This window comes from Moschus berezovskii, chromosome 15 (genome assembly GCF_049115385.1).
Source record: "Moschus berezovskii isolate FMDL1 chromosome 15, NW_MosBer_1.0, whole genome shotgun sequence".
NCBI classification, from domain to species: Eukaryota; Metazoa; Chordata; class Mammalia; order Artiodactyla; family Moschidae; genus Moschus; species Moschus berezovskii.
The window spans coordinates 31,866,197-31,873,445 of NC_142474.1; the positions used below are offsets into that span (position 1 = coordinate 31,866,197).

A 7,249-nucleotide genomic window follows, 5' to 3' on the forward strand; every position below is an offset into this window, starting at 1 on the left:
AAATTCAAATGCCAGACCCTGACAGTTTTGGCAATGAGGATAGGGTGCTGACAGGGATATGGCTTGTGGAAAAGGAAGGACGAGGACACTGTGGACCATATCAGGGTATATGCAAAGACTCGCTGGCACATGTTAGTGAATCTGCTCACTCAAATGGTGAGCAGAATGAGAGTGGCTAGAGTGCGGGTCTCACATTGTCCTACCTGTTAATGAGGCTACGCGGTGAGAGGCAGGATTAAAAAAAGCCACCTGAATGTGCTTTGGTTCCTGCTCACTCTAACCCCATGCAGGAGGAGGGATATTGTGACAATGGGGCAGAAAGCTGCACAGCCCCACCCAAAGGTCAGCGTGGATGAGGCTGCTGAATCAAAGGGTCCAAGTATCTGAAATAAATGCTATCAGCTAGGACGTTTGGAACAGAGCTTTAGATGAGCCAAAAACATGACAAGTTTATTTGATTGAGCCCCACAGATGGCATTCAAATCCAAAGTGAACAAAAATCTTTTCTTACTGGCATAGATCTGCCCTTTGATGCTGTGTTCCCCATCCCTCACTCCCATCCACACACCACACTCAGCTGCTTTGATGAAAAAGCGAAGTATGCTGAGACCTTCATGGAACTGAGGACCTCACATGCTTACAGCTCTGTAGGACTCAATGTCCATGTCACCATCTTACCCTGTCCTGTGGATGAATGCAGGCAGAAGTGGTTGAAGTCACCAAGGGATGCAATGTGGAGTGGGGGCAAAGTGGTCCTGGGCTTGGGTTCTCTCTGGACTGATGCTGGAGATTCGAGAGGAAGGAGGCAGTGGCACATCAACCCTGAAATCAGAGGCAAGAGAAAATGGAAGTTTTCCAGCTGCCCAGCCTCCTGCCATGAGCTAGCATCCCCTTCCACCCAGCACTCCCTGCTCTCCCTTCGGGAATACCATGATCTCCTAAAGCTGTTGTGATAGCTCCCAGCCCATACATACTAAACTCCTTAGTCTGTTTTCCCATAAGGTGAAAATATCTGCTGCATTTCTTTTGTAAGTTTTAAAAAATTAATTTGTTTTATTATTTTCATTTTTGGCTGTTGCTGTGCACAGGTTTCTCTAGTTGTGGTGAGTGGGGGCTACTCCCTAGTTGTGGTGTTCAAGCTTCTCATTGTGGATTGTGGGGAGCACAGGCTCTAGAGTGTAGGCTCAGTAGTTGTGGCACACAGGCTTAGTTGCTCCTAGGCATGTGGGATCTTCCCAGACAAGGAATCAAACCCTGCATTGGCAGGCAGATTCTTAGCCACTGAACCACCAAGGAACTCCTTATTGCATTTCTATACGCTAACAGTGAACACTCAGAAAGAGAGAAATGAAAAAATAAGCCTATTTACAATTGCATCGAAGACAATAAAATACCTAGGCATATATCTAACTAAGGAGGTAAAAGACTTGTTCTCAGAAAACTATACATCACTGATGAAAGAAATTGAAGATAAGACAAACGGATGGAAAGATATACCATGTTTATGTGTTAGAAGAATTAATATTGTTAAAATGACCATACTACCCAACACAGTCTACAGATGCAGTGCAGTGCCTGACAAAATACCAATGACATTTTTCACAGAATTAGAAAAAATAGTTCTAAAGTCTGCATGGAAACACAAAAGATCTCAGATAGCCAAAACCTTGAGAAAGAAAAGCTAGTGTCATCAAAATAGCTTGATACCAGCACAAAAACAGACATTCTGATCAATGGAACAGAGTAGAGAGCCCAGAAATGAACCCACACTTATATGGGCAGTCAATCTACCACAAAAGAGATAAGAATATACAATGGAGGTATGAGAATATACAATAAATGGTATGAGAAAAATGGACAGCTACATGCAAAAGAGTCAAACAGGACTGCTCTCTCACACCATGCACAAAGATAAATTCAAAATGGATTAAAGACTTAAATATAAGACCTGAAGCCAAAAAACTTCTAGAAGGAAACATAGGTATTACACTGTTTGACATAGGCCATACTAATATTTGGGGGGATATCTTTCTCAGGTGAGGGAAACAAAAGCAAATACAAACATTTAGGACTACATGAAACTAAGAAACTTTTGCACAGAGAAGGAAAATGTCAACAAAACAAAAAGGTCACCTACTGGATGGAAGAGAATATTTGCTCAACATCACTTAGATCATCAGGGAAATGCAACTCAAAACCACAATGAGATATCACCTCACACCCATCAGAATGGCTACCATAGAAAAGACAACAAGCAAGGTTGTGGAGAAAAAGGAACCCTTGTACACTGTTGTTGGGAATATAAATTGGTGTAATCACTATGGAAACAGTATGGAGATTCCTTTAAAAAATTAAAAATAGAACTACCATATAAGCTGTGTGAGAGCTGGACCATAAAGAAGGCTGAGCACTGAAGAACTGATACTTTTGAACTGTGTTATTGGAGAAGACTCTTGAGATTCCCTTGGACTTCCAGGAGATCAAACCAGTCAATCCTAAAGGAAGTCAACCCTGAATACTCATCGGAAAGACTGATGCTGAAGCTGAAGCTCCAATACTTTGGCCACCTGATGCAAAGAGCCAACTCATTAGAAAAGACCCGGATGTTGGGAAAGACTGAAGGTAGGAGGAGTAGGGGACGGCGGAGGATGAGATGGATGGATGGCATCACTGACTCAATTAACATGAGTTTGAGCAAACTCCGGGAGATGGTGAAGGACAGGGAAGCCTGGCATGCTGCAGTCCATGGGATCACAAAGAATCAGACATGACTGAGTGACTGAATGACTGATCAACAAAAACCATATAAACTAGTAATTCCATCCTGGGCATTTATCTGAAAGGAACAAAAACACTAGTTCAAAAAGACATATGTCCCTTTATGTACATTATAGCATTATTTACAATAACCAAGATATGGAAGCAATCTAAGATTCCACTAATAGATGAATGGATAAAGAAGATGTGGTATATGTAAGAAATGGAATATTATTCAGCCATAAAAAAGAATGAAATCTTGCAATTTGCAACAACAGGTATGAACCTAGAGGGTATTATGCTAACGTGAAATGTTAGACAGAGAAAGACAAATACTCTATGAATTCCCTTAAGTATGGAATCTAAAAAAAAAACAAATGAACAAACATAACAAAACAGAAACAGAGTTACAGATACACAGGACAAAGAGGTGGTTGCCAGAGGGGAGAGACGAGGAGGCAGAAAAGAAATAAGTGAGGGAGATTCAGTTCAGTTCAGTTCAGTTCAGTCGCTCAGTCATGTCCGACTCTCCGCGACCCCATGAATCACAGCACACCAGGCCTCCCTGTCCATCACCAACTCCCAGAGTTCACTCAAACTCATGTCCATCGAGTCGGTGATGCCATCCAGCCATCTCATTCTCTGTCATCCCCTTCTCCTCCCGCCCCCAATCCTTCCCAGCATCAGAATCTTTTCCAGTGAGTCAACTCTTCGCATGAGGTGGCCAAAGTATTGGAGTTTCAGCTTTAGCATCAGTCCTTCCAATGAACACCCAGGATTGATCTCCTGAAAAGGTACAAATTTCCAGTTGCAAAATAAATGAGTCAGGGGTATGAAATGTACAGTATGGAAGATATAGTCAATAACTCTGGCCTCCCAGAAATAGGCCTGGCAGAGGTGGGACCTTAAACCAAGGAGGCAGAGCTGAGACTGGGTTTAAATTTTTGAAATTAAAGTAGGTCTACATGTTAGGTCTTTTCTTGTAAGGAAATAGAATTAGGCGCTAGGTTTCTGAAAAGTTCATTGTTGAGGGCCTAAGAGATTTGGAGCCATTTGCAGACCAATATGGTGAGTTCAGCGTCGATAAAATCCTTCTCCAAACAGGAGATCATGAGTAACTTTCTGCCAGAGGGAGGGTGTTATGAACGTCTCACTGTTACAGGTAAAGGATTTGAGGACCTGATAACAGTGAATCTAACAAAGTACAAACCAATGGGAGAGTATGTGACTGTACAAAGGATTAGTCTAGAAGCTCGTTCCAATGAGATGGCGATATTCTTGCAGTGGGAGCTCCATGTCTCTAAGTTTTTCAGCCATCCCAATACCCTGCCATATCAAGCCACTTTTATTGCAGATGATGAGCTGTGGGTTGTCACACCATTCACGGCATGTGGCTCTGCAAAGGACCTCATCTATACACACTGCATGAACGGCATGAATGAACTGGAAATTGCTGACCGTCTGCAGGGGGCGCTCAGGGTCCACTGCACCCACCACCTGGGATGCGTGCACAGGAGAGTCAAAACCAGCCACTTACATTCTGATCTTGCACAGCAACTCAGCACGATCAGTCACCGGCAGTAGCAGCACAGTACTTTCTCAAGTACTGAATCAAGGTTCTGCCTTGGCTCAGCTCATAAGTCCTCTGGCAGAATCTTCAGTTCATGATGCCAAATTTGACGTTGCAGTGTGAGAATCACTGCCTGTGAAGTGGCTGATGGCCACGTCCCCTTTAAAGATACGCCCGCCACCTAGATGCTGCTGGAGAAGCTGAACAGCACAGGGCCCTGCCTGCTGGACGCCAGCACCAGCCTCCCTGAGGAGCCACCATGAGCACCTCGTACTCAGCGGCCAGTTATGGCCTGAGTGACAACCTGGCCACCAGCACTCCCGGGACCTCCAATGGCGACTCGCCATCCCACCCTTATCACCACAGCTTCTCACCCCATTTCCTCCACCTTGTGGAGCAGTGCATTCAGTGCAACCCGGGTATAAGACCAAGTGCCAGCTCCCTCATGAACAATCCTTCCTTTAAGCAGGTCAAATGACATGCCTCAGAGGCTTTGCCTAAGTTTCTTCATCCTGTCATCCCCCCAAACCAGTTTTGAAGGCTGCTAGTCTCTGGATCACAGTGGAATCTTTGGCCTGGTACCAAACCTGGAAGAGCTGGAGGTGGACGACTGGGAGTGCTAAGCCTATGAAGAAGGCACACATTCTCCATCTGGGGCCATGTGAGCTTCTGGGACTCTTCTGGAGGGGTGGCCACTTTCCCACCCTCCTGGGGGGCAGATTGGGCAGAAAGGACATTTCTGCCAGGAGAGCCGGCTGCTTGCTGACTAGGAAAGAAATTCCTGGAGAGAAACTTTATTGCTTCCAAGGCTTTTGAGACATGAGGGAATCCCAACAACCAGGGATCAAGAGGGGCCAAAGAGCTGATAAAATTGGTCCTGTGAGCTCAAGTGACCTGACCTCTTCAGAAGTAAAAGATGCTGTTCTGGTCAAGGGGGACTAAAGTCCAAGTCCAGGTTTTGACTCATCCACACAGGGAATTGTGTGACTTCTTCCAGCTCTGGCTCTCCTATCAGCCTTGTTCCATTCTTCTCCCCTGCTCTCAGATCCTATAGGTCCATGGAGGGGCAAGTAATAAGATGCCCTCCCCTCAGAAAGGAAAGGAAAGTGAAGTCGCTCAGTCCTGTCCAACTCTTTGCAACCCCATGGACTGTAACTTGCCAGGTTCCTCCATCCATGGGATTTTCCAGGCAAGAATACTAGAGTGGGTTTCCATTTCCTTCTCCAGGGGATCTTCCCAACCCAGGGATCGAGCCTGAGTCTCCCACACTGCAGGCAGACGCTTTATCACCTGAGCCACCAGGGACGCCTCCCTTCCTTCGGACAGCTCCCTAGTGACTGAAGGGAAGGGTATTTTTTCTTTTTAAAGTACTAGGTTAAGGCTAGGGCAGTCCATCCTCATCGTCCTTTTCACTCGGGCCCTGACACCTAAAGCCTTCCCTTGGTTCATCTGTGTAGCTCAGTCCATTCCCAACAAGAGTCCATTTTACCGCCTCTTGCCAGCTGCCAAGGTGCTTCTTCCAACGGCCATAATGTCTTGCCTAGCTTGAGGGCCTAAGTCCTTATGCCATGTTACGTTCATTACCAGAACAAATGAAAACTTCCAAAGATTCCAAAAAGAAAACCTCTATGATATCCTTACAAGGTGACATACTGTAACTAGACTTTTATTTGTGGTCACTTTTTAATTTAAAAATATGAAGTCACTTTGTAGTATAAGAGGAACATCTTCTGGATCATGGAAAAAGCAAGAGAGTTCCAGAAAAACATCTATTTCTGCTTTATTAACTATGCCAAAGCCTTTGAATGTATGGATCACAATAAACTGTGGAAAATTCTGAAAGAGATGGGAATACCAGACCACCTGACCTGCCTCTTGAGAAACCTATATGCAGATCAGAAAGCAACAGTTAGAACTGGACATGGAACAACAGACTGGTTCCAAATAGGAAAAGGAGTGCATCAAGGCTGTATATTGTCACCCTGCTTATTTAACTTATATGCAGAGTACATCATGAGGAACGCTGGGCTGGAAGAAGCACAAGCTGGAATCAAGATTGCCGGGAGAAATGTCAATAACCTCAGATATGCAGATGACACTACCCTTATGGCAGAAAGTGAAAAGGAACTCAAAAGCCTCTTGATGAAAGTGAAAGAGGAGAGTGAAAAAGTTGGCTTGAAGCTCAACATTCAGAAAACAAAGATCATGGCATCTGGTCCCATCACTTCATGGGAAATAGATGGGGAAACAGTGGAAACAGTGTCAGACTTTATTTTGGGGGGCTCCAAAATCACTGCAGATGGTGATTGCAGCCATGAAATTAAAAGACGCTTACTCCTTGGAAGGAAAGTTATGACCAACCTAGATAGCATACTTAAAAGCAGAGACATTACTTTACCAACCAAGGTCCGTCTAGTCAAGGCTATGGTTTTTCCCGTGGTCATGTATGGATGTGAGAGTTGCACTGTGAAGAAAGCTGATTGCCGAAGAATTGATGCTTTTGAACTGTGGTGTTGGAGAAGACTCTTGAGAGTCCCTTGGACTGCAAGGAGATCTAACCAGTCCATTCTAAAGGAGATCAATCCTGGGTGTTCATTGGAAGGACTGATGCTAAAGCTGAAACTCCAATACTTTGGCTACCTCATGCGAAGAGTTGACTCATTGGAAAAGACCCTGATGCTGGGATGGATTGGGGGCAGGAGGAGAAGGGGAGGACAGAGGATGAGATGATTGGATGGCATCACCAACTCGATGGACATGAGTTTGAGTGAACTCCGGGAGTTGGTGATGGACAGGGAGGCCTGGTGTGCTGCGATTCATGGGATCGCAAAGAGTCAAATACGACTGAATGACTGAACTGAATTGAACATAGTGTTATAGGTCAATTATACTTCAAAAACAAAATCACAGAAAAAGAGATCA

At 44.7% G+C, this 7,249-nt stretch overlaps 1 pseudogene; it reads left to right on the top strand.

Moving 5' to 3' along the window:
* The window catches only part of LOC148775408 (STE20-related kinase adapter protein alpha-like), an 18,829-nt pseudogene extending 14,024 nt beyond the window's left edge, over nucleotides 1-4,805 (top strand).
* Nucleotides 4,806-7,249: the final 2,444 nt, after the last annotated feature.